Source organism: Anomaloglossus baeobatrachus, chromosome 2, assembly GCF_048569485.1.
Source record: "Anomaloglossus baeobatrachus isolate aAnoBae1 chromosome 2, aAnoBae1.hap1, whole genome shotgun sequence".
NCBI classification, from domain to species: Eukaryota; Metazoa; Chordata; class Amphibia; order Anura; family Aromobatidae; genus Anomaloglossus; species Anomaloglossus baeobatrachus.
The window spans coordinates 540,616,430-540,643,240 of NC_134354.1; the positions used below are offsets into that span (position 1 = coordinate 540,616,430).

A 26,811-nucleotide genomic window follows, 5' to 3' on the forward strand; every position below is an offset into this window, starting at 1 on the left:
GGGTTGTCCAGAACTTTGTTATTGAATGGAAGCTGAAGTACAGAATCTGAAAACAAACAGCACGGAGCGGTGCGGTTTGTTCTGTACACGGTGTACATCTGCCCACTGTGGGACCTGATGTTTGGTGGTTTCCTGGGTGTTGTACCACAGGTTTGATATTGATGACTCGTCTGAAGCAAATGCCATCAATATATGTAATGGACTGATAACTGGCAAAAATTCACAGCTAACATTAAAGGGAATCTGTCAGTAGGTTTTTGCTACCTCATGTGAGAGCAACATGATGTAGGCAAAGAGGCCCTGAGTTCAACGATGTGTCACTTAGATTACTGTGTGCAGTATGTACAGTAGTGTACATTTCCATAAACAGAAGCTGCTAATCACCGAAAGGGAGGAGTCGGCCTACAACTCAAGAGCAGCTGAGACTCACTAATGATAAAGATAAGAGGCTTAAACTAACATTGCAGGTAAACAAAAGCAGACTTTGTTTTAACTTTTACAACATGTGGTTTTATTTTTTGTTTTTTTTATAACTCAATTGAGATCTTTCTGAAGCTGAAGTTTGGATGCTGTAGGAATCGACTAGTATTAGTCCGTAGTCCGCTAGTAGTATGAGGGTCCGTTTACATGTGAAAATGAGTGTGTAAAACATTTTTTTTTTTTATCTAAGAGTTAGCAAAGTATTTTGATGTTCAAAAATCATTTTTATATTTTTATTATAATGGTTTGGTGTTTTTACATAACTTCAGTCCCTTTTTGGGGCTGTTCCCTTTTTTCCCGCTCCCCTTTCTACTGCTAATAACTAGCAAATCTTTAAGGTCCTCATAACCTATATCCAACTTATCTATTCAGAATTGTGTATAGACCTCCAAGTCTCCATAAAAACCCCAAACCACTGCAAACACAATATTGATTATGATTAACTCCCAAAAATGTATGTATTTGCAGGTTGCACCCAATAAGCATTAAAACATACACACAAAAGACATAAAATGATATAATTGTTGGCGAACATAACAAAAATGGTCAGTACAATCCCAATTAATATCTCATTTATGAATAGGTCTGTACAGGAAAAATTGAACCATTATTAAATATTTTTTTAAGACCTGAGTATAATGCAGGGATGTGGCTTGTAAATCAATAGATATACAGTATTTTAATAAAAAATCTGTGCCATATATGATTTTTATATGATTAGTTAACAATGATTCAATCAACAACGAATAAGTGGAGTTAAGTGAAAAGATTTGCAGGATCCTGGTCCAGCATCCAATTTGTGGCCACTTGGCCATAGCATTGCAAGCCTCCTACTTCTTGTCAGCATCCCTGGCAGCTCTTCTGATTAGTAGACTTGGTGTGACATTATAGGTCCATGGCACGGAAAGGTAATGACATTGCGGGGTCTAGCAACCACAAGAGAGCCAAGGATTCCACAAGTGGTACAGTAGGAAGTAGAGGTTTGGCGGAGTCTGTTTTGGCAGCCGTGGGCTAACAATTTTGCCACTGTATTTTGTGCTAATGTGTATTTTGTTTTCTGTGATGTTCGATGGTTTTATGCTGTCACTTTCTGAAGTACAGGGATTATCTAACTGGCGTACCCCCATAAACCTTTTCAGTCGTAGGCTAGGTGGGCAACTACATACAGTAATTGTGTCCAGTTAAATAGATGGACACACTTCTTAACTGAAGTCTCTAGCTCCATTGGTGACATCTCTGAATCACAATTTTAAGGGTTAACTTGTAAGCCTAGAACAATGTTAGTAAGGGGACTCGCACAGGGCCTAATCCTGGACTTACACAAACACGCTGGAGTGGTACTTTGTGTGTGTGTGTGTTGTTTTTATTTCACCGCTGGAGTGGTTCTTTTAATCTAAGGTCCTTTCTCCTCTTATAATCGCCTTCCAGCGTTTTTACCTTTTTATCAACCCCCACTTCAGTCCCGCAGCACCATCCTGTGACCGCAACGTCTGACTGGCCAGAAGTTTGAAGTTGCGTTACAAGCTCTCATTGCGAGTCTAGTAGAACCAGAACAAGGCTCTCATAAACTTGCTTTGAAGATTGACCTCCAGCTTGCTCCATGAAACACTGGTGCGATTCGGCAGTTCACAAACTGGGATGGGATAGGAGCTGCGCTTATATAAGGTGAAAATGCTGGAGTGTGATTAAAAGACTGATGGCAGGCACTTTAACAAAACACCACTCCAGCAGTGAATCATTTGTGGCGCTGCGGAGCTCTAAGCACTAAACAAATGGCAGTTGCCAGTGTATGACGTTACCTGCTTGGCCGGTTGCTTGCCATTGGTATAGTGCTTAGAGCTCCAGCGCGCAAATGTTTTAAAGGAAGTAAAGCCCTGCCAGTGCCGGCTCCCTGCATCGGGCTACAATCATCACTGGGTCTGCCGGCCAGAAGAAGCAGGTACGTGCTCACAATCAGTACCCCGCTCCAACCTGGACTTGGTGGGTCCTGACCTGCGAGGCCGCGAGTCTCCTCTGCAGGGGATCGCAGCTGCTCGTATCCACGATCTGGGCTCGGGCAGTTGCGGTTTCTCGCTTGAGTCCTCCCTGCGGAGGACACTTGCGACTCTGCAGCAAACAACGGACATGCTGCTGCTCGGAAAGCTGCACCACAGATCAGTGTTTGCTGTTGAAAAATAAGCACAGCGGGCACGGGATTTCTAGAAATCCCATCCATTCTGCCTGTACTGTAGATCACAGCATTGTGGATGCAGCTGAAGCATGCTGCTGCCAAAACGCTGCGAACACTGATCGTGGCCACGTATGAGGGCACCTAGTGAACCTAAGACGGTTGAAAAGAATCTTTTTTTGGATTTATTTATTTTTTTTGTTTAAATGTGAAGAGAGGCATAATAGGGGACCAGGATGAGGACATTACTAAAGGATGGTGCACAGTACTATGGGGCACAGTACTAGAGGGCGCAGGGATGGGGCACAGTACTAGAGGGCGCAGGGATGGGGCACAGTACTAGAGGGCGCAGGGATGGGACACAGTACTACAAGATGTTGGCCAGGATTACTATATAATGCTGCTAATTGTAAAACCATACTACCTTCAATAAGGGGATAAAATGTGTGGGGGGGGGGGGAGTAATTCAAAATAAAGCATGACATATATATTTTTTTATTTTTTTTTACACCATTTAAAAATGCTTTTTTATGTATAAATGTGAACAAAATGCAATTTGTGATTTTAAAGAAGCAAAAATGTTCAAGAAAGTGATACAAAGTATTATAGAAAAAAAATGGTATTACTAAAAATGTCACTTTTGTGCTGCAAAGAATGCGGCCCATGCAATTTTTTTATTATTATTATTATTATTATTATTATTATTATTATTATTATTATTATGTGCTTGTGCAGCCCTTCTACCCAGCCGAGTTTGAGACCCCTGATCTAGGGCATCTTCTACCTGGGACAGGGTAACCTGCTTTGGGATTTTAGTTGGGTTTTGAGATGTCATGGACACAGCTTTACTGAAACAATTGCTGATATGTATCCAACATGAGTATAATGGCTCAGTGGTTAGCACTAGTGCTTTTCAAGCGCTGGGGTCCTGGGTTAAAATCCCACCAAGGACAACATCTACAAGAGTTTATATTCTCCCTGTGTTTGCGTGGGTTTCCTCCCAGGTTCTCCGGTTTCCTCCCACACACACCAAAGACATACAGATAGGGTATTTAGATTGTGAGCCCCAATGGGGACAGTGATGACATCTGTAAAGCGCTGTGGAAATTTTAATGGTGCTATATCACTGAGTAAATATATCACCATTTGTGTTCTGTGGATAATAAATTCATGGAAACACTTGTGGAGCATAATTTTGATGTAGCAGTTTCAAAAAGGAGGAATATTTTGCCAACTATTTAATACATATGGGAACGCTCAGTGCCAAGAAAAATGACCCGCCTGTCTAGGAAACGCTATTTGCTCTTACCACCCATGCAGAAACATGATAGTATTCTGGCACACGGAGTGGTGAAAGTTTCTCCTGATGAATGCGCTGTTCTTCTCTGTCCAGGAGTTCAGCGGCATTCTGTTGCTATGGATGCATTGCCTGCATGAATTGATTTCTCCAATGCAGTGGGAACCAGACCGTGCAAAGTATCTCAATGAAGCATTCACAAGCTACATCAACCACTGAAAATAGAGCCCCTGATTACTAAATAGAATTGTATTTTTAACCACACAAATCCCGTACAATGGGGAATGGTTTACTTTCTATTTAGAAGTTGGTTGTATAGTAAATTACCAAATGGATGTAGAAGTAGCCATGATAAATGTAGCGCTAAACTCTAAACATTCCAAAGTATTATTTCAAGGGAAATGGTTTATAGAAATGGAAGAAGTATCAGTGTAAAATATAGTGATACTAGCGTACTCTGTTCTTCCCTTGGACAGAATCAAATGGGTTTTTTTTGTTTGTTTACCCCTTCACCCCCGGGCAGTTTTCAGTTGTTTTTTTTTTCTTCACTCCCCTTCTTCCGAGAGCCATAACTTTTTTATTTTTTTTTATTTTTCGGTCAATCTTGCCATATGAGGGCTTATTTTTTTGCGGGACGAGTTCTACTTTTAAATGAAACCATAAATTTTACCATATAGTGTACTGGAAAACTGCAAAAAAATTTGCAATAAAAGTGCGATTTTGTTTTTGAGATTTTATTCACTGTGTTCTTTATATGGTAAAACTGATGTGTCCGTGTGATGCCTCAGGTCGGTGCAAGCTCGAAGATGCCAAACGTGTATAGGTTTACTTTTCTCTAAGGGGTTAAAAGAAATTTGTCCAAAAAAAGGCACACTTTTTGCGCCATTTTCCGTGATCCATAGCGTTTTCATTTTTTGGGATTTATGGCTCAGTGATGGCTTATTTTTTGCGTCTGGAGCAGACGTTGATCAAAAAACGTAATTTTGGCGTTTGGAATTTTTTTTTGCCGCTTAGCAATCAGATTAATTGCTTTTATATTTTGATAGATCTGGCATTTCTTAACACGGCGATACCAAATGTGTATATTTTATATTTTCTTTAACCCTTTAATTTTCAATGGAGCGAATGGTGGTTGATTAGAACTTTTTTTTTTTTTTTTTTTTTTTTTACTAGGCCCCATAACCATCAGCAGACTGCTTATTTCTTTGTGTAGATCAGAGGAGCATTGCTCTGATCTGCACAAAAGCAGCACTCCTCTCACACATGGCGCTCTGCCGGCTGTAAGGCTCCTTTCACATTGCGTTTTTCCCTACGTCCACAGGTCCCGTCGGAGGATCCGTCCGAACCGCCCCTCCCCCACTCTGCAAAGCGTGTTTCGGACGCATGTGCCCTGCAGGGCCATTCACTGTAATGGAGCGCACTGCGTTAGCGTGTGCTCTGTTTTGTGCCATTTTTGCACATATACTTTTTCTGCAGATGGACACCCGAACGTAGTCCACTAAGCAGGCAGGCATTAACCTGACACGATCCATGATGTACCCAGTACAGTGTCGTGAAGAGGTTAAGATGCTGACAACTGGGTTACTTTTGGATAATACAGAAGACAAGATAAACATTTGCATCAAAACAAAAAAGTGACTGTTCAAACACAAGTCTCATTTGTAATGTTACACAAATGTTTCAGCTCTGCTAAAGGTCTAATGCAAGGGCTTCTCAACTGCCTCCCCTCCTCACCCGCTCTTCAGGTGGTGTCACACATAGCGATGACGACAACGACGTCGCTGCTAAGTCACCATTTTCTGTGACGTAGCAGCGCCGGTGGTTGCTGAATGTCCTGCTTCATTTTTTGGCTGTTGCTCTCCCGCTGTGAAGCACACATCACTGTGTGTGACATCGACATAGCGACGAACTGAAGCGAGCAGGGAGCCGGCGTCTGGCAGCCTGCGGTAAGCTGTAACCACGGTAAACATCGGGTAACCAAGAAGTCCTTTCCTTGGTTACCTGATATTTACCTTAGTTACTAGCATCCGCCGCTCTCACGCTGCCAGTGCCGGCTCCCTGCATACGTAGCTGGAGTACACATCGGGTAATTAACCCGATGTGTACTCTGGCTAGGAGTGCAGGGAACAGGGAGCCGGCACTGGCAGCGTGAGAGCAGCGGACGCTTGTAACTAAGGTAAACATCGGGTAACCAAGAAGCCCTTTCCTTGGTTACCTGATATTTACCTTAGTTACGCTTCCACGCGTCGCTGCTAGCTGGGTGCTGGTCGCTGGTGAGGTCTGCCTGTTTGACAGCTCACCAGCGACCATGTAACGACGCAGCAGCGATCCTGATAGGGTCAGATCGCTAGTCGTGATTGCCGCTGCGTTGCTATGTGTGACACTACCTTTACACTTGCCACTCTTCTGGCTAGGGGTAAGCGTAAACTCTCTTTTCCAACATGTTCCATCAAGTGGTCCACACTCCAGCCTGGTCTGTTTCATCTTTCACTCTGCGGGTCTGTTTTCTCCTGCGCATCTCCTGAAGTTCCTCTTATAGTACCTTATGTATGTCCTTGGCACAATCTTATTGCTACGTCACCATTGTAGGCCATCTTAAGCCAGATTTTTACTGTGCTCTGTGCTGACCACTGTATCTTGGTCACTGTCTAAATTCTCAAAAAACGAGGTTCGGGTGGCATGGCAGGGCCTAGATTGGCAGCAGCGTTTTGTCACTACAAAGAGGGCTTTCACCTCTTCTGTATTCCTGGAACTGATATTTCCAGGATGGAGGATGTGCCCTTTTATTCCTACAGTTACAAAACTACATCTGGTCTTTTTATTACTTTGAACATGTAAGGAAGTGGAGAGTTGGAAATTATTATGCAGACTCTCCAGTAATGTCTTGCCTGCCTTGGCACAAAACAGGAATGCAACAGAGAAAGTGCTTGCTGGTCCATTAGCTGCCAGGCATCCTGACTCGGTGAACATTAACAATTTTACCACTGATGACAATACCTTTTTATAATCTTCCTGCTTGTTCCATTATAAAAAGCTTGTTTTTTACAAATGAATTTCCCAGAGTGTTTGTACAGAGCTGTTTTTAATCATTCTTGTATTTCAATAACTGATATGGGGGTAAACAGCAATTCTACAACATGGCACAATGTGTGTTGTGTATAACATTAATTCATCCTTTTTAAATCCTAGTATAGCAAAATAAAATGCTGCTGGAAAAATGTATTTTCCAGCTGGATTTATTTCCTGTATACTGAATTTTAGAATAAAAGAGAATTTGTCATGAATATTTTTTGAGGGGGCTTAATGTTAAACAGTGTATTTGTAAATATGATTGTCTGTGTATTTTTGTTTGTTTTTCTGCCTTTTTTTTTTAACTGAACCACTGATGGCTGCTTTTTTTTTTCTTTTTTTTTTTTTTCCCTCTGATGTGTAAGTATCAGAACACAAGCCACAGGCTAAATGATGAGATGCCAACTGTAGTCTCCAATCTCCTTTACCGTGTTAACTGGTAATTCCCTTAGACGTGTGCATTTCACATCTGTAGGTGGAGCCCGGCACCAATGTATTGTAGCCCAATGATATTCATTGGGGTAACAATTTCCATCTCATCTGTAATCTGAGCAAAGCAGTCATGTCATTGTGGCTTCTCCACTTGGATTAAAATAATGAACAGTGAGCTTCGGTATGGGCACCAGCACTGCATCAGTGATTTCATGCTGTGACGTGTAGTCGCACGGCGGAGGGGTGAGGGGAGGGGCAGTGGTTGGGAGAGCGGCGGTGGCGGAAAGGGTACCAGGGGAGAGTGGCAGGAAGGGTAGCCGGGGGAGGGGCCTGGCGGGGAGAGCGGTGGCACGGAGCCACATCCCAGCGAGTGACAGGGGGAAAGTGTAGCATATGCTGTGAGCTCCACAAAGATGGCGCTGATCTCCTCTGCTGTGATCTTGGAGCCCGACAACGGTCTTCTATGCACAGGGCGCTGCCGTATTTGAGGGGAGTTACTGTCGTTAATCACAGTAAATCCATGATGGCAGCCCCCAGTGCTTCAGTAAAACTAGAATTGCATAAAAACTAAATATACAGTGAATTTATTTTTGTATTAAAAATACTGGATTTCATAATCACTATTAATAAAAAAAATAAAAAAAGCGACACCTTACCTTTTTAATGATAGACAATATTAATGCCCTAAGCAAGTGCCCTAGAAAAGTGTCAACATTTTGCTACTAGAAAGTAGTAATGCTCCATGTACTCCTTTGATGGTTACAATACCCTGAGTGTCCCTATAACAGTAATGGTTCTTAAGTGCCTTCTTAACATTTTAATGTCTCCTAAGTCTCCCCATGTACACCTCCACTATACACAGTATTATGCAACTATACCTCCCCTATAGACAGTATGATGGGTCCACAGCTCCCCCAAAAACAATAGTCTAGACACTGTATAATGGCCACCACAGTAGCTGACACACTGATTGTCCCAACAGTAGTCCCCACATTGTATAATGGCTTCTACAGTAGTCCCCACACTGTATGAAAACCCCCAAAGTAATCCCCACAGTATACGACAGACCCCCCATATTAGCTCCCATCCTATAGAAGTGCCCCCTACACTATATATAAAGTTCCCATTACACTGTATAACTGGGAAGGGGGCTCTGCATTTCCTGGGGGGTAAACTTACCCCAAACCATGTCTCCCCAAAATAAGTCTAAGACCTCCTGCTTATATTTTTTTTTGCTTCAAAAAAAAAAAAAAAAGACTGGGGCTTATTTTCGGGGAAACATGGTATGTGGGGCGGTAAGAGGAGCACGGTTTTTGTGCCACACGGCAGTTGCAGTAATAAGGGCACATCCGGGACCAGCAGCTCAGTATTGGGGTGTCAGGAGGATGAGGAGTTTGTGCAGGTTTGGAATAGATGGGACGGGGTTGGAAATGTGAGGTCAAATGTGTCTTTATTTGTAATCTCTGAAGATGAGTTGTTCCTGGAAGACGTTTTGTCAGTCTGGACCAGATGGAAAAGATGGGAAAAGTGAACAATTCCATCTGAAAGAACATCAGCAGTAAGTAACCATCTATAATCTCTGCTGTGGCACCTGGCAGTGCGCCACTCTGCTACAGTGCCTGACAGCGCCCCCACCGCCCCTTTGCATGTGCCTGGTAGCGTTCCCCTTACCCCTCTCCTACTGAACCTGGCAGCACGCCTTTCTTGTAGTGGCTGTTAGGCTGCTTTCACACTATGTTTTTTTAACATGCGTCATGAACGTTTTTGTTTTTTTTTGGTGTAAAAGCGGATCCTGCTTTTACAGCAAAAAAACGCATGCAAACGTATGTTATTTTGCAGGATCCTGTCACTTTAAGTTTATGGGCGGGCATTGGAGTCATGTGATCGGGAGTCGGTGGAACTGAACGTGATATACTGGGAGCTGGCTTCTAACAGCTGCAGAGGCTCGTAACCAAGGAAAACATCGGGTAACTTGCTTGGATACCCGATATTTATGTTGGTTACGAGCATCCACAGGTGCTAGGAGCCGGGCTCCCTGCACACGCAACCAACGTAACCATCGGGTAACTAAGAGAAGCGCTTTCCTTGGTTACCCGATATTTATCTTGGTTACGAGTGTCCGCAGCTGAGAGGGGGAGAGGGGGAGAGGCAGATCACCCGAGGCTGGTTTCTGGGCATGCTCAGTAGAGCAAGCAGGATCTTGTCTATCAGCATGCCAGCGTTCACATGCGTTTGCATGCAGTATAGTCAGGATCCAGCAATTTGCAGTATTTGGACGCAGCTCAAAAACGCTACAAGTAGCGTTTTTGATAAATGTTAAAAAACTGCAAGTCGCTGGATCCTCACTATAACGCACGCAAACGCAGGTGAACGCATGTTGACACGAGTCCATTGCAAATGCATTGAAATGAAACCGCATTTGCACTGGATCAGTTTTTGCGTTAAAAAAATGTTCATGACGGATGTTAAAAAAACGTAGTGTGAAAGCAGCCTTAGTCTTCCTGTCTGCTGTGATGCTTCTCGAACCCTTTCTGCTACTTGCGCCTCGCAATGGTCCCTTCTACCTCTGCTGTTTGAGCCTGGCAGTGCAGCCCACACCCCTCTGCTACTGCTACATACCACAGGTCCAGGGCTGCATCTACAGAGTAGCTGCTGGCCGGATGAGCGAGCTTGAGGCTAGTGGTTGATTCAACAATAAGTTAAACATAGCAAACGAAAAGGCAACAGTATTTATCTGCCCAGATCACAGAAACTGATGCACTAACATGATACAGCTGCCCTCCTTGATAAAGATGAAGGCAGAACAGGGGCAAAATACTGATGAGACCACCACTCACAACCTACCAATTCATGGAGGGAGTGATTGCTCAGTATTAAAATTGCACAGGCATTATGCTTGTATACGGGGTGGGGAATTTAGTGCACAATGCGCCTGGCTTACAGCCTATTACTGAAACCCTCTACAATTAGAGTGCTGGGTAGTCCGTTTTATCTGTCATTGCACTCCACTGAGACATAGACCCTAGTTTACAAGACCAACACAGATTGGATTGGTTGTAATCGATAATCGTGTACATAAAAATATAAATAAATGAGGTATTGGTTAATATTTTGGCCAAAATACGCAAGCTCACAACCCAACGTCAAGGGTCCTCATTGTTGTGTGAGTCCCTATACTAAAAATATAAGCAAAACCACAGAAAAATTACAATTTACCAAAATTTCATTAGTTCAATATAGCAAAATATCGGCAACAGTATTTACCTGCCCAGGTCACAGAATGTAATGCAGTAACTGGATGGAGAAGCCCTCCTTGATAAATATGGAGGTAACAAAGGTGCAAAACACTGATCAGACAACCACTCACAACTTGACAAATCATGGAGGGGTGATTGCTTAGTATTAACATTGCACTCATATAAGGCCTGAGTAGGGTACTCGTCACACACATGAAGTGCACAGTGCCTGGATTACAGCCTATTAGTGATGCCCATAGTATTAGACTAGGTGGGCAGCCCGCCTATCAGTGCACCCCACAATCACAGACTCCCTACTTTACAAGGCCAACATAGATGAGCTTGGCTGCATCCTGCATAAAAAGAGAGAGAATGTGCAAAAATATATAATTTATGTGGCATGGGTCAATATTTTGGCCAAAATATTCAAGCTCGCAACCCACGTCAAGGGTCCTCATTATCTTGCGAGTCTCTACCTAAAATTAAATGCAAAGCCACAGTAAAAGGAATTAAAATTCCTCGAAAGTTCAATATAGCAAGAAAAAAACCTAAATCTTTGTGGCTTTGCTTTTAATTCACCATTAAAGGGGTTTCTCCACGAATAAAGTTAAACTTAATCAATTGAACAGGATCACAGCTGATTCTGTTTGTGAGGTAAAACATTTCACTACTTGCTTTTAAAAAAATCTTTTTCCTCAAAGAAAGAATAATTTGCGATCCCGTTTTGTAATGTCTGCATACTTTTTAAAGTCCTCCCCTGCCCAGGAGTATGATCAGACAATGTCCCTGTACGGTCAGACACATCCATTACACAGTACATAGCAGGGGCACATATATAAGATTATCTCACCACAGGAACTTTTTTTTTTTTATTTATCATATCCAATTCTGGAAGTTATTATTACTCCAAGATCTATGGATTAAAATTTGTTAAAATTAAGTTTGCTCATGGGAAAATCCCTTTAACTAACTAAAGCTCCCCCCCCCTTAAATGTTGGGATCTGTCTAAGGAAATCAGTTCAAAAAGGCTTCCTGGGATAGACTTGGAGCAAACCACTCCATTAATGCTGGTCCCAAAGAAAACCCCGGCCTACACCCTTGAGCTTCAATACAAAGACCGTTTCATAGCTTTAAGGTTGAAAGACCTAAGTCCGTCAAGTTCATTCTAAAAGCTAATGTGCTGATCCAGAGGAAGGCAAAAACCCCATGAGGCAGATGCGAATTGCCCCATATTAGGGGAAAAATTCCTTCCCGACGCCACCTATGGCAATCAGACTAGTTCCCTGGATCAACGTCCCATAACAAAATCTAGTAACTATAACCTGCAATATTCTATTCACAAAAGGCACATACGCCATCCATGAACTTATTTCTTTCAGCCGGGGTAGTAATGGATAGACACCTCTCCATTACTTACCCCCGGGGTTGATGTCAGCTGTCAGTTCACAGCTGACATCTGCCCTAAAAGTATTAATCCGATTGCCACCACACAAGGGCAATCGGGAAAAGCTAGGAAAATCGCCAGAATTCGTGCATCTAATGCATGTGCCACTTCTGAAGTTGCTGGGGGCTGCTATGTTTAGGCTGGGAAGTGCAAAATAACCATGGGCCTTCCCAGCCTGATAATACCATCCTCCTGCTGTCTGCTTTGCCTTGGCTAGTTATGAACATAGGGAGGGGGGGCCCTCTTCAATATATATTTTTTTTTTCTTTTACAGGCATCTTCCCTATGCAATAAAGTTTAATTGGTTGCACTGCAGCCTATCAACAAATTTATTCGCAAATGAACAGCATTCAAACTCGGACACAGACTTTTTTTTTTTTTTTTTTTTAAAGTCTGTGTTGGAGTTCGAGTCCTGAACACCCAGTGTCTGGTATGAACCCCGAACTTTACAGTTTGGGTAGGCTCATCTCCAGTCATAACACAATGTATTCTAACTGACATGTAGACTCTTAAGCCCCCGTCACATTTAGCGACTTACCAGCGATCCCGAAAATGATGCGACCTGATAAGGATCGCTGGTAAGTCGCTGGTGAGATGTTACACAGTCAGACCTTACCAATGACTCAGTAACGTTACAGGTCGCAGTAGCGACCTGTATAACGATCTCTGGTGTCTTTGGGACCCTGTCACACAGTGTCAAACATAGCGATGCGTCCTGCCCAGCAGGACATCGCCTTTTGAACAAAATGGTCCAGGACATTCAGCAACGACCGGTGACCTCACAGCAGGGGCCAGATCGTTGCTGGATGTCACACACCGCAACATCGCTAGCAAGATCGCTGTTGCGTCACCAAAACCGTGACTCAGCAGCAATGTCGCTAGCGATGTCTCTTAGTGAGACGTGGCCTTTAGCCAATATAATATTAGAACTTTTAATCCGGTACCTTGCCGTTTAGTGTAAGATATAACATATCTGGATAATAACACTCAAGGGTAATTCACTTCAGTACTTAAGACAATGTCTCCAAAAACAGACGAGAAGAATGTACAAGACAAGATGAGATAAAAGTTCCCTTACACTCCTACACTTGAAGTGCTGAGAGAGTCCAACGACAGCACCTCTTTATAGCCAGAGACGTTCCCGTTCTTAAAATCAGGTATTCAGGGCACCACCGGCGCGGACTTTGTCACGATCACTGTGGAGTTAGTAAAGTCCCACTCGACCGCCACAGGTCTGACCCTGCGCTCACTTTTGAAACATGGAGGTTTCAGTCACTCGGTGTTATTAGTAGAAATTCACATATAACAACAATACCTACATAGATATCTGACAACAAGAAATATTATCTATATGGGATCAGGGGCGTGTACCTGGGGTGTAGTGTATAATATCCTGGGGTGTAGTGTATAATATCCTATAATTTGTCTTCAGTCCACAAATGACTGTTGACCACACCTAGTTGGACTCCCTTATACACATTCAGGATTTTATAGGTCATTGTAACATAACACATTTTATGGCGTTTTTAGTTTTACAATTTTAAGACTGACAAATGGAAATGATACAAATTCACCAGGAAACAAAATCCAATAAAGTACAGAAGACAAAATCCACAAGGTACCGGAATAAAATATACAAAAATTCATCTTATTTTGGGTTCTTTAATTAGTATTCTGTTTTCTTGGTTTACATAGGTGCCATCACCCATTACTAGTCTGCAGATTATATAATATATACACCTGTTGTACTGTAATAACATAAGGGTACTTGCCCCTGATTAGGACCCGCTGTGTCCTGGACTCATTGTGTCCCTGACCTGCGGGGCAGAGAGTCTCCTCTAGGAAAACACAGGCGACCACAGCGGCCCATGGCCACAATCAGGGTTCAGTGCGCTTCAGTCTCTCGCTTTTGTTCTCCCTACGGAGGACACTTTGTGACTCCGCAGCAAACAGTTGACATGCTGCGGCTCAGGAAAGTCGCACTGCAGCTCAGTTTTTACTGCAGGCCGCACAGTGGGTACGGGATTTCTAGAAATCGCGTCCATTATGCTTGTACTGTACATCGCAGCGTGTTGGATGCAGCTGAAGCATGCTTTATCCAATACGCTGCTAACTCTGATTGTGGGCACACTGCCTAAGAGTTCACTCCTCAAGCAGTTTGCACCAGAAATTTTACAACGGGAAACTGTTTACTTTAAAGGGGATTTCCCGTCGTGGACAATCATTTTACTATATTTAATGTATAATAAAATGTAATTTTTTTTTCTTAAAGGAGATGTTCAGGCTTGAGGTTAACAGACTTTTGAATCCTAACAGGAGCTGCACTGTGCGCTGTGAGGATTCGCCTGTGCCAGTAGCGGGCAGTCGTGACCACAAGTATGTGACTTGCATACATGCGTTCAGGTGCAGACACCTAGAGCAACTGCAGACTTTTACCTCAAGCCTGGAAAACCGCTTTAACAAACCTGAAATAAAATTCTGAAAAAAATATATTTCCAAACAGATTTTTCACAGAACTTATAAACAAAAAGCTCATAAAAAAAAATCGCTAATTGTTTTGCATATTTTACACTGAAACCCTTTTACGTGTCTCTCAAGGAGCTGAAGATACAGGGAGAAGTCACAAGAGACCCTGATTCCTGCAATGTGTCACTTACTGAGCTGTTTGCTGTCTTTTGATAACATCAATGTTTTCTCTGCTGCAGATCTAGCCATTATACAGAGCTCATGAATATGCTGGACTACCTACCAGCACGCCAAGTAGTCCTGTAATGAGAATCTCCTGCTGATTACACAGTGATTTTATCAAAACTGCACTAAGCAGCCCAGTAAGTGACACATCACTGTAATCCGGATCTCTGCCCGTACGTTATGCAGATTAGGTGGCAAAAACCTCCTGACAGATTCCCTTTTAAAAGAGGAGTCAAAATTAAGAGGAAATGAATTTGGTGCATCTTACTACGAGCGCTTCATGAATGTCGGTATAGAAAAACACCAGCCTTGATTAAAACGCCACCAAACGGTTACATGACATTAGCAGATACAGAGCAGGGGAGTGGTATACGAGAGCAGGGGAGTGGTATACGTCACCAGGGTCACATCCTGTGGAGAGATAAGGTATGCACACCAGTGACTATGTAAGGGGAATACATGAAATAGCAGAAACTGCTGTGTGAATACTGACTTGAAAAATCCAATAGCTATATGTAAGAGTGAAAATGTGAAAAATGTAATCTGCATTACTGCCATGAACATATGAATCAAGAGAAATTTAGCTACTGAATTGATCAATGCAATAGAGCCCCAACACTACGCCAAAGTATTTCTCTACGTTGGGGTCCCTAGCTTGTGTGTGTCCTCTCATGCAGTTAAAAAACTTACCGTTTATGGGAAGCTGAGACCCAGGCTATTTATGCGTATGATATGGATTGGCAATAGGTGTGGTTGGGGAGGGTTCACAAACGAAAAACTACTAACAAATAAGGAATAACGTTTGGAACACCATTCTAAGTCTGAACTGGGTGCAAAAACCTAAAAAACATCACTATGGGGAGATAAGGTATGCACACCAGTGACTATGTAAGGGGAATACATGAAATAGCAGAAACTGCTGTGTGAATACTGACTTGAAAAATCCAATAGCTATATGTAAGAGTGAAAATGTGAAAAATGGAATCTGCATTACTGCCATGAACATATGAATCAAGAGCTAGGGACCCCAACGTAGAGAAATACTTTGGCGTAGTGTTGGGGCTCTATTGCATTGATCAATTCAGTAGCTAAATTTCTCTTGATTCATATGTTCATGGCAGTAATGCAGATTCCATTTTTCACATTTTCACTCTTACATATAGCTATTGGATTTTTCAAGTCAGTATTCACACAGCAGTTTCTGCTGTTTCATGTATTCCCCTTACATAGTCACTGGTGTGCATACCTTATCTCCCCATAGTGATGTTTTTCAGGGTCACATCCTGGTCCTGGGTCGTTCTCCATCGGCTTTTTTCATTCTGATGAAAATGTAGCATTCTTATCCTGTTTCTCTCCAAAAAGGCAATAAGGGTGCAGGGCTCCACGGTTTATAATCCAAAGGCTCGTTCTTGTCATTTGTCCTATATAAGAAGGTAATATTGTTGCAGGGCTCCACGTTTATATTCAAAGAGCTCCACTTACGTCTTTATAGCTGCCATAGTTCGGCTCGATCGTCCTGCCTCTATAGTAAACAAGTGGGCAAATGGCTGTAAAGCTCCCAGGAGCAGTTTGTTTAGAGCCTTTGATCATTGTGACATCACTAAGTGATGACATAGGCAAGCAGGCAGCTTTAAAGGGCACCTTTATTTTCCTTTCGCCACGACAGCACCCACGAGAGAGGGATCCGCCCCCTTCAGGACAGGAAACCTACAGATAAAAAAGGGGCAGTCCCCCTCCCTCATCAGTTGGTTTCCTGTCCTGCATGGAGAGGAACCTACAGTACCTGGGTCCGGTTGAGTCCGTGCGGTCTCCAAGGGAACGGCGGAGCTCTGGATCCGGAAGCACGGTCGGTGGAGCTCCCCTCGTGGACTCCGTCCTCCGGTGCACCTCGTCCTCTTTCTCCTGGTCCGGCTTTGCCTCCGGGAGATATGACGCCTGCAGCAGGGTGTGCTTCTCCCAGTCGTGTGTGCGGCGGGGGGGGGCCCTGCCGCGTCGAAGGTGCACGCTTCCCTGCTGCAGTGACCCGGAAGTATACAGGAGCACTTCCGGGGGAGCGGCCGGGAAGGTTCCTAGTGAAGCCCGTGGTCCCCTCCATCCTGGCCGGACGCTACGATGCTGGTGAGTCTAGTGCGGTCAGGCCGGAGCCTCTCCCTGACGCGTGCCGGCGTCTTCCCCACCACACGGGTGCCGGACGCGGGGTAAGTGGCTGTGTGCTCGGCGGCCGGCACCTCTCTGTGGAACAGGCGGTGCCTCCGGTTGCACGGCGGGTGCGCTGTGTCCGGGGCCGCGTCCCCGTTCTGTCTCCCGGTAGTGCACGGAGGGTCGTCCCGGTGTCCCTGCCTGCTCGTCCGGGGTCGGTACTTCTATGTGGCTCCCTGCGGGGCTTCAGGCGGGCTGTGTGGCTTCCTGATCACAGCTTGGGAGCTGGTTTTTTGCCGCATGGCCAGGGGCCCCTGTAGCCCCTGTGTTTGCCTAGCACCCTGTACCTCCGTGGACTCATGGCCCCTGTAAGGCTTCTGTAGACTCTGGTAGCCTCTGTGGACTCCTGGCCCTCATGGCCTATGTGGTATCCTGGCCCTCGTGGCCTCTGTGGCCTCCGGGCCCTCGTGGCCTCTGTGGCCTCCTGGCCCTTGTGGCCTCTCTGTGTCTCCTGGGCCTCGTGCCCTCTGTGGACTCATGGCCCCTGTAAGGCTGCTATGGACTCCGGGCCCCTGTATTTCTGTGGACTCCTGGCCCTCGGGCCTCTGTGGACTCCTGGCCCTCGTGGCATCTGTGGACTCTGGGCCCTCGTGGCCTCTGTGGACTCTGGGCCCTCGTGACCTCTATGGACTCCTGGCCCTCGTGGCCTCTGTGGCCTCCTGGCCCTCGTGCCCTCTATGGCCTCCTGGCCCTCGTGCCCTCTATGGCCTCCTGGCCCTCGTGCCCTCTATGGCCTCCTGGCCCTCGTGCCCTCTATGGCCTCCTGGCCCTCATGTCCTCTCTGGACTACTGGCCCTCGGGCCTCTGTGGACTCCTGGCCCCTGTGCCCCTGTAGGCTCCTGGCTCCTGTGGGCTCTGTGGACTCGTGATGGCCCCCTGTGGGTTCCTGACCTTTGTAGGTTCTTGGCCCCTGGGGCCTATGTGCCCTCCTGGTCCTTGTGGCCTCCGGGCTCCTGTGGCACTGGGTTTCCTGACCTCTGTGGCTCCTGAGCCTCCTGGTCTCTGTGGCCTCTGTGTCCTCTGGACCTCCTGTCTTCTGTTCTCGGGTCCTCCGGGCCTCGGGCCCTCCCTGTCTCTGAGCCTCCTGGCTTTTGCGCCTTCGGTCGTAGTGGCCCGGGTCTCCTGGCTTCCTGGTTTGGTGCCTGCCCTTGGTCCCTTGTGCCTCTTGGCCTTGGCCCTCTGTGTTGCCTGCCCTTGGGCCTCCTGGCCTGGGGCCGCTGTTCATCCTTGCCTTTGCCCACTGTGCTTCCTGGCCTTGGGGCCGCTATACCTTCTGACCTCGGGCCTCTGTACCTTCTGGCCTCGGGCCTCTGTGCCTTCTGGCCTCGGGCCTCTGTGCCTTCCGGCCTCGGGCCTCTGTGCCTTCTGGCCTCGGGACCTCTGTGTCTTCTGGCCTCGGGCCTCTGGGCCTTCTGGCCTCGGGCCTCTGTGCCTTCTGGCCTCGGGCCTCTGTGCCTTCTAGCCTCGGGCCTATGTGCCTTCTCGGCCTGGGGTCCATGTACCTCCGGGCCTCGGTGCCTCCTGCCTTCGGGCCTCTGTGTGCTGCGCTGCGCCTTGGGCTCCTGGTCACGCGCTTCGGTTGCCTCCTGGCCTCATGTCTTCTACCTCGGTGCCTCTGGCCTCTCGGGTTCCTGGCCTCTATGTGGCTCCCTGGCCTCTGTGGGCTCCCTGGCCTCTGTGTGACTGCCTGGCCTCTGTGTGACTGCCTGGCCTCTGTGTGACTTCCGGGCCTCTGTGTGGCTTCCAGGCCTCTGTGTGGCTTCCGGGCCTCTGTGTGACTTCCGGGCCTCTGTGTGACTTCCTGGCCTCTGTATGGCTTCCTGGCCTCTGTGGGGCTTCCTGGCCTCTGTGTGACTTCCTGGCCTCTGTGGGGCTTCCTGGCCTCTGTGTGGCTTCCGGACCTCTGTGTGGCTTCCGGACCTCTGTGTGGCTTCCGGACCTCTGTGTGGCTTCCGGACCTCTGTGTGGCTTCCGGACCTCTGTGTGGCTTCCGGACCTCTGTGTGGCTTCCGGACCTCTGTGTGGCTTCCGGACCTCTGTGTGGCTTCCGGACCTCTGTGTGGCTTCCGGACCTCTGTGTGGCTTCCGGACCTCTGTGTGGCTTCCGGACCTCTGTGTGGCTTCCGGACCTCTGTGTGGCTTCCGGACCTCTGTGTGGCTTCCGGACCTCTGTGTGGCTTCCGGACCTCTGTGTGGCTTCCGGACCTCTGTGTGGCTTCCTGGCCCCTGTGTGGCTTCCTGGCCCCTGTGTGGCTTCCTGGCCCCTGTGTGGCTTCCTGGCCCCTGTGTGGCTTCCTGGCCCCTGTGTGGCTTCCTGGCCCCTGTGTGGCTTCCTGGCCCCTGTGTGGCTTCCTGGCCCCTGTGTGGCTTCCTGGCCCCTGTGTGGCTTCCTGGCCCCTGTGTGCCTTCTGGGCCTCCTGGGCCCGTGCTTCTGTGCCTTCTGGCTCGGGCCTCTGTGTCTCTTGGCCTCTGTGCCTCTTGGCTTCTTGGTCTCTGTGCCGTCTTGGCTTCTTGGTCTCTGTGCCGTCTTGGCTTCTTGGTCTCTGTGCCGTCTTGGCTTCTTGGTCTCTGTGCCGTCTTGGCTTCTTGGTCTCTGTGCCGTCTTGGCTTCTTGGTCTCTGTGCCGTCTTGGCTTCTGTGCATTTCTTGGCTTCTGGGCCTCCCGGCCCCGTGCCTCTGTGCCTGCTGTGCCCGGCCTCTGTGCCTCTTGGTCTCTTGGCCTTTGTGCCTCTTGGCTCCAACCTTGTGCCTCTGGGCCTCTGTGCCTCTTGGCCTCTGTGCCTTCTTGGCCTCTGTGCCTTCTGGGCATCTGTGCCTTCTTGGCCTCTGTGCCTTCTGGGCATCTGTGCCTTCTTGGCCTCTATGCCTTCTTGGCCTCTATGCCTGCTTGGCCTCTGGACCTTCCTGGTCTCTGTGCCTGCTGGCTTGGGCCTCCTGCCCCTGTGCCTCCTGGCTCCGGCCTCTGTGCCTCTGTACCTCTTGGCCTCTGTGCCTCTTGGCCTTTGTCGTTTGGCCCTCGGGCCTCTGTGCTTCTTGGCCCCTGTGCCTCTTGTCCTCTGTGCCCTTTGGCCTCTGTGCCCTTTGGCCTCTGTGCCGCTGGGCCTTTGTGCCGTTTGGCCTCTGTGCCGTTTGGCCTCTGTGCCGTTTGGCCTCTGTGCCGTTTGGCCTCTGTTCCTCTTGGACTCTGTTCCTCTTGGCCTCTGTTCCTCTTGGCCTCTGTTCCTCTGGGCCTCTGTTCCTCTGGGCCTCGGTGCCGGTTGGCCTCTGTTCCTCTTGGCCTCTGTGCCTCTTGGCCCTTGTACCGCATTGCCTCTTGCCTCTTGGCCTGCGCTCCGTGACTCTGTGCTTCTTGCCCTCTGTGCCTCTGCGCCTCTCTACCTCTTGGGTTCGGGGCCTCTTGACCTCTGGCACTCTTGGACTCTGGGCCTTCGGACCTTTGGGGCCTCTGGGCCTCTTGTCCTCCGTGACTCCCTGCCTCTATGCCTCTGGGCCTCTTGGCTTCGGGGCCTCTGTGCCGCTTGGCCTCTGTACCGCTTGGTCTCTGTGCCGCTTCCCTCTGTGCTGCTTGACCTCGGTGCCTCTTGGGCGCTGTGCCTCTTGGGCGCTGTGCCTCTTGGGCGCTGTGCCTCTTGGGCGCTGTGCCTCTTGGTCGCTGTGCCTCTTGACCTCTGTGCCTCTTGGTCTCTGGGCCTCTGTGCCTCTTGGGCTCGGGACCTCTGGGGGTCTGGGCCTCTTGGGCTCTGGGCCTTGGGGCCTCTTTACCTCTTGGCCTCTGTGCACTGGGGCCTCCTGGTCGTTGGGCTTGCTTCTTGCGGCGCTCCTGGTTGGTTCTTCCTGCCTTGGCCTTGCGCCGCTGCCGACTTGCGCCTCCCTGGCCTTCCGCCTGGCCTGGCGCCTTGGGCTTTCTGCTTCGACTCTACATCTCTTCTCCTCCTCGTCCGTGGCGGTGCTCTCTCTTGGTCGCCCTTGCTTCTGCGGGGCGCGTTCGCGCCTATCCGGCTCTGTCCGTTGGTCTTTCCTGCCTTGCGGTGTTCCAGTCCGATTGCTCTTCTGCCGAGCGGGTGTCTTCGGTGTTTTTTCTTCCCGCGCAGGCTGTCTTCTCCGTTCTTCGTTTCGCTGCCTGTTCATGGGGGGGGGCTCTGTCCTCGTCTGTGTCGCTAGGTCGGCCCCTTGGCGGAGGGGTTGGTCTTTGTTTTTGTTCTTTGTCTTTCAGAGTTCCGGCGGTGATCCTCGCGTGGCGTGCCATCCCTTGTCCCGATGGCTGTGGGCTGCTGTTCCCCTCTCGTCGGTGGTGCTGCGGGTTCCCCTGGCCTCCTCAGTGTCGGATCCTTCGCCTGGGCGGTTGCCTCCTCCTTGGATGGTTGTGGCCTGTGTCTCCTTCGGTGGTATTGTACGGCTGTGTCCTGCCCTCTCCGTCTGGTTTCCGGTCTTTGCCGGCTGGCCTTTGTTCTTCCGCTGTCTTCGGTTGGAGGCTTGGCCCTTCGTGTGGTTTTTTCCCTCCCTGAGTGTGTTATCTCTCTAAGTCTCTCGTGGGTGCTGTCGTGGCGAAAGGAAAAGACTAAATTACTTACGGTAATGGGATTTTCCAGAGCCCACGACAGCACCCTTTACACCCCTGCCCTTTTGTTTTCTTCACCCTTTGGGTTGGGTGGTTCTACGTTTGTCTTGTATTGTTACTAATTTGTGGCGGTTCCTCTCCCGGTTCTCTGCAACCAACTGATGAGGGAGGGGGACTGCCCCTTTTTTATCTGTAGGTTTCCTGTCCTGAAGGGGGCGGATCCCTCTCTCGTGGGTGCTGTCGTGGGCTCTGGAAAATCCCATTACCGTAAGTAATTTAGTCTTTAGTCATTGGGTGTGGTCGGATGCAATTTGCATATTCTATTAAATTGGATGGAATTTGCATATTTCATGATGCCATAAATCCCTGTGAGAACAGACATAAACATTCCATTTGGGGCCCAGCCATTATCATAATCTGAACCATTCATGACTGTGGCGCACAGATGTCGGTGTTCAGTTTTCTTGTCTAGTAAAAAGCAATGTGCAATCAATGGTTCCCCTGAATTCACAGCTCTAGAGCCAGAGGATCAGCCACTAAGGATTCTGGGAAAGTTGAGTGACCGATGTTAAAGTAAATAAAAACACAGAATTTGTAGAAATCCGGGAGAGACCCCTGGAGATGTATAGGTGGCCGTGTCTTGTGTTATGCAGCCTTTTACAAAAAACCTAAAATATGATTGGTACGCTTCATTAAACTATATTATGGGTGTAGTGTCTCACAACAAGTCTCTTTTTGGTTCAGCAGTCATGCTTTGCACAGTACATCTTCCTTATCCCATTATATACAGCCATTTACTGCACTACATCACTCCTGTCAGCTCCATCCTGCAGTACATGGCTCCTCTCATCTATATACAGTCTCCTCCTCTAGTACATGGCTCCTCTGCCCAATCCTCCCCCTTGTGCAGGACAGCGCCGCGATCAGTCCCACTTCCGAGCAGTTGAGCCCGTTGCTGTGATACAGGAGCCTCTGCCCCCTCCTGCGACATCTTACTCATCATTGTAGCCATGACCGAGCTCCTGTGCTGTTAGCTTACTTTCCAGTAGTAGAGATGGCAGAGCATATGGACATGACCATTAGCGGGAAAAGTGAAGAAAACTTTCTCTATGATCTGCTGATAAGCACCGTGGCCTCTGGACCCAATGAGCAGGTGAGTGGCTGATACCAGAGAGTTGTGATCAGTCAGCAGCTGTTCCCTGTGCGGACAACACATTGGTGGACCGGACAGGACGCGTAGCGAGGAATCGCAGTAGGTCTGGAAGTTGTAGCTCCAAAGTTTCATAAGTCTACCTGTGCCCATAGGAAACATAGAAGTGCACACTTGGTATAGCGACTGCCTGGGACCCCTCCTGGTCAGCAAACCCCTCAGCCCCCGCTGCTGCGGCCAGCAGTGCCTCACCCGCCTGCAACTGTCTCTGGCAATGTGTCCCCTCATCCCTCTGCAACTGCCTGGCAATTTGCCCCTCTGCTACTGTGCCTGGCATTGTGCCCATCACCCTCTGCAACTGCATCTGGCCTTGTGCCCCTTTGCTTCATGCGCCTGACAGCACACTCCTCTGCTACTTACGCCTAGCAGGCCGCCCCTCTGCTACTGCGCCTGACGGTGTGTCCCTCATCCCTCTGCTACTTATACCTGGCAGCGCGCCCCTCAGCAACTGTGCCTTGCAATGTGTCTTTTGCCCCTCTGCAACAATGCCTGGCATTGTGCCCTCGTCGCTCTGCAACTGCACCTGGCATTCTGCCTCTTGCCCATCTGCAATTCCGCTTGGCATAGGGCCCCTTTCCCCTCTTGCTATTTTCGCTTGGCAGCACGCCTCTTTGCTACTGCACCAGGCAGAGTCCCCCTTACCCATCTGCTACTGCGCCTGGTGGCTTGCCCCTCACCCCTTTGCTGCTGTGCTTGGCAGCGTGCCCCTCTGCCTCGGTGCCTGACAGCGTGTCCCTCTGCTTTGGCACCTGGCAGCACACCCGTCTACTGGGGCGCCTGTCAGCGCACCACTCTACAGTGGCGCCTGGCAGTACCCCCCCCCCCCTCTTTCCCAAGCTGAAGCTCACCCCCTACTGTGGTGCTTGGTGCTCCTCACCCCTCTTTTACTGTGCCTGGCAGTGTGCCCCTCTGCTGCAGCAGCTGGCAACATGCCGCTCCGCTGTGGTGCATACTAGAGCACTCCTCGCCCTCTGTTACTTTTGCTTGGCAGCATGCTGTTTGCCACTGCGCCTGCAGCATGTGCCTCGCCCCTCTGCTTCTACACCTGGCAACATGCCCCTCTGATACTGTGCCTGGCAGCTTGCTCCTCACCCCTCTGCTACTGTGCCTGGTAACATGCACCTCTGCTACTGCACCTAGCAGCTTTCCCCTCTGCTACTGCGCCTGGCACACTCTCGCAGCACACCACTCTGCTGCAGTGCCTGGCAGCGCACCCCTCTGCTACTGCGCCCAAATCCTTCTATGGCTTTTTTTCAGGGTAGGTTTTATTTTCAGGGAAACAGGGTAGCTGTTGGCTGAATGACAGCTGCAAGTTATCTCTCTAGACTCTCCCACACACAGGTTAACTTGCTCAATTGAACAGTCATGTGTTTTATATGAGACAGCCACTTCCAAACAACTTTGGTGTTGGCTTAACTTGCTGAGAACAAAAGGAACGGCAGTCCAAAATCGGACATGTCTGATCCTTAACGCCTGCCATGACTAATCTAGGACTTAGTGGCTGCTATGGGCTGCCATGAACTCTTTATTACCCCGATTTCCACCACACTAGGGCAATTGGGATGAGCTGGGTAAAGTCCCGGGACTGTCACATCTAATGGATGCAGCAATTCCGGGTGGCTGCTGGCTGATATTTTTAGGCTGGGGGGGCTCCCAATAACGTGGGTCTCCCCAGCCTGAGAATACCAGTCCCCAGCTGTGAGGTTTTTATCTTGGCTGGGCATCAAATTGAGGGGGACTGCACGCCATTTTTTTACAATTTATTTTATTGTACTATATCATACAATAAAATAAATTAAATAGTTTTTAAAAAAACATGGCTTGCAGTCCCCCTCAATTCCTTGCATACCCCCCCAATGGCGTCTGTGATTGGTTGAAGTCAGACGCGCCCACACTGAGCGACAGCTGTCTGACTGCAACCAATCATAGGTGCTGGTGGGTGAGTGAAGCATTGAATATGAAATGAACCTAATGAGCGGCCGGCACTTTCAGAAGCAGAAGGGTCCGCGGGAGCAGTGTGACAGCCACGCCGGTGATCGGTGAGTATGAAGCTATATGAAACTATAGAAGTTTCATATAGCTATACAAGTATGAAACTGCAAAATTGTTAGTTTTTCTGATTTTCCTCTTTATAGGCATATTTTTGAGTAAAATGTAAATTCTTTTTATTCTATAAACTACTGACAACATATCTCTGAATTTCCAAGCAATACATTTTGTATTTATTTTTCTGAAAATGAGAAATGGTCAAAATTACAAAGCAATGCATTGCTTTCAGCTTTCAAATAATGCAAAGAAAACAAGTTCATAATCATTTAGAAACAACAATACTAATGTTTTACCTCAGGAAGAGTTCAGAAATCAATATTTTGTGGAATAACCATAATTTTTAATCACAGCTTTCATGTGTCTTGGCATGCTTTCCACCAATCTTTCAGATAGGGAAGACCTTATGCTGCTCCTGGTGCAAAAATTTAAGCATTTCTTCTTTGTTGGCTTGTGATTATCCATCTTACTCTTGATTACATTCCAGATGTTTTCAATGGGGTTAAGGTCTGGAGATTGGGCTGACTATGACAGGGTTTTGATGTGGTGGTCCTTCATCCACACATTGATTGACCTAGCTATGTTGCATGGCGCATTGTCTTTTTCAGCTTTGCCCGACACCAGGTAGTCTAACGTTTAAACGGAGACCTGGAGATTGCACCCACTCTGAAATTTGGTTGAGGATCGGTTAGGTTATGATCTGGAGATGCTTCAGCAAGGCTGGAATTTGGCAGATTAAACTTTTGCAAAGGACGTAGGAATCAAGCCCGCATAGGTTATCCTGGGAAAAACAGTTGCTTCCTTCTACTCAGGCAATGTTCCCCAACTCTGAGGACTGTTTGTTTTTTTTTCCAGTATATAGCAACCAATCACAGCTCCTATTAATGACCTGTACCTCCCAGCGCCATTGACTTGTAACCAGTTTTTTTGGTGAATAACTGTAAAGTGTGGGGTTAAATCTTCCCCTCAAAACATAGACTATGACGTTCCCTGAGTCGCATGAGGCGGCTGTGCAAAATTTTGTGATTGCAAGTGCGGATTCCTTTAGCGAACATAACATACCTATATATACATAGCTTCAGGGGCGTAATGACCGCGGTCGAAGAGGTCGCCATTGTGACCTGGCCCGACAGGTTGGGGCCTGCCCTGCAGATCAGCAGCCGGCTCCTTTCTGAGAGAGGAGCTGCACTGTTCTGTGGCAGACTACGCGGTGTCAGTGGCGACGGCAGCAGACCCCCCCCTCGGCATTCATAGCGCACAGTGATGATTAAGCATGGAGCGGCCCATGCCACTCCTTGCTTTATCATTCTCCCTCTGTGCCTGTGCGGTGACGTCACTCCTGTGCGGCTACTGTGCTGAGGCACGCAGAGCGCAGGATGGGAGGACGCTGACCGGAGCAGCGGGGGAACGAGGAGAGAGGTGAGGACAGAGCAGCGGTGAAATGAGGTGAGTACTTATTTTGTTTTTTGTTTTTTTTGTTTTTTTTAAATCAGTGAGTACACGGAGGCGGAGGTCTGGGGGGCTGCATTATATATGGAGGTCTGGGGGGCTGCATTTATATATGGAGGCCTTGGGGGGCTGGCTGCATTATTCATGGAGGCCTTGGGGGGCTGGCTATTGTTGTAGCTGTTCTGTTTTGTCACAAGTCAGCTTATGGGATCACCAGTGAGGTCCTCTGAATTAGGCCTCCTCAGACCTAATCAAGAGCGAGCGCTCGGAGAAAAAGACCTGCATCATTCATGTGAGCATGATCAATTCTTCTGTTTATTTAACGTACAGTTTATTTATACCATTTACAGAGCAATGTGATATTGCAAATAAAGCTTCTAGCTGGAAATTTACAAGTTGCTCATATGACCTTTAAGTTTCAGCAAAACAGAAATGTAGAGTCATGCATATGAGATAAGAAGAAGATAAGAAGAACATTTAGAAACAATAATAATCCTTGATCTTGTCTCTTATTCCGAAGGCTCTGACTATGA

General features: G+C 47.9%; 1 protein-coding gene across 1 annotated transcript in view; it reads left to right on the forward strand.

The window, feature by feature from the left end:
* Positions 1 to 26,811, forward strand: part of GRTP1 (growth hormone regulated TBC protein 1) — a 158,642-nt gene that overhangs the window by 42,435 nt on the left and 89,396 nt on the right. The gene's annotated exons all lie outside the window — the stretch shown is intronic.